Raw genomic sequence first — 1,595 nt, forward strand, 5'->3', positions numbered from 1 at the left:
TTTCAGCAGAGGGTGATAAATTTTATTTAGATTATTATTACATAATTGATAATTAACAGACTTGACTCTTAATTTGCAAAAAAATTAAAGTCAAAGAAAGTTTAATGACTTGCTTTTTTTTCCCTTTGACAGTGTGCATAACACATTTTATGTGACACGTCATGTAARAGATCTGCTGTAGAAAATATTACCCTTGTGAAAATGAACTAACTAAAGCAGAATACAAGAGAAAACCTACACCTCAGACACAAATGCAGTTTAACACTAGCTCAAGGAAACAAAACATTTTGGACCAGATAACAAACTACTGATAGCAAAARGAAATAAATGGTGACTCAATTATTATTCTTCCAAACAACACACAGAGATTTAATAAACTGATAATATTTTAACCTTTACTGAAGTTTCTTTCTTTCTAGAGAGTAAATGTGAAAACAAAAAGTCTTAATTTAGAACTAATTAGTCTGGTGAGTCTTTTGTATCTATAAATTTTAATCATYATGGAGTATTTTGTTTACATCAGACATGAAGAAACAAACCACAAAGATGTGACCTTTCGTTTGCACCAATTTGGAGAAGTTTCAGTTACATTAGGGACATTGAGAAGTTATTGCTACAACTGGAGAGGGGAAAAAAGGCAGATGGAGTGAGTGAGGAAACTATTTGTCATAAAAAAATGAACTGAGGATAATGGAAGGCTTGGGTGGACTCTGTTTAACATAAGTGGTCTTTAAAGAAGYAATAATCTCTGCATGAAAAGTACCGTTTTCATCAGGTGTATCTGCTGAGATAAAGAGATTAAGACAGAACCAAATTGCTCTCTCGAGTGGCAGAAATGTCACTGATGTTATGCATCATTAGAGCTGCAAAGGGGCCGCACTGGAGTGTGTGTGTGTCTGTGGGTGGGGGGGATCTGAAAGAGACATCAGCGTTTAACTAGAGGAAAAACTGCTCTCTGCTTAGGCGTTTTTTTCAATTACTACACCAGTAGGGCAAGACTTCCGTGTGTTAAATCTGAAAAATGTTTTCAAATCTTCAGTCTACAAGCGTGAAAAGATTGGGGAAATAATGGGAGTGCCACCGTTTGCTGCAGTTTTATTCTAATGTTTTCATATCAGCCTAAAAACCAGTCTGGCACATCTGCCAAAGCCAACGACAGCAGAGCAATTTGCAATGATTTTTGTTTTCACACTTCCTAAGTGGCCAAATCCTGCATCCCAGGGCTCAGTTATATTGATATCACATTTGGAAACGAAAGAAAAGATTCTGGGAAAAGGTCATAACAGCTTTTGGACGACATGGAGAATGTGTGAATCTAATAATGGATATGTTGTGAAAACCCGAAGGATTGTTCTGCTGTTTACTTTTAGTAATAATGGTCAAATTGTTATTTTCTAACAATGTTTAGGCTCGTTTCATTAAAGTGAAGTTTTTTCTGTAAAATGCAGCTTACATATGTTAGTYAAAACAATCTGCAAGACCATGCACTCTGCTGATGTGTTTCTTTTTTTCTGCATCAGTTTTATTATTTTCAATATATAATATTACAAAAAGAAATCAAGTTAGCTGTAAATATTTGACTCTCTGTTAAGAAT

Source organism: Austrofundulus limnaeus, unplaced genomic scaffold (genome assembly GCF_001266775.1).
Source record: "Austrofundulus limnaeus strain Quisiro unplaced genomic scaffold, Austrofundulus_limnaeus-1.0 Scaffold4, whole genome shotgun sequence".
NCBI lineage: Eukaryota > Metazoa > Chordata > Actinopteri > Cyprinodontiformes > Rivulidae > Austrofundulus > Austrofundulus limnaeus.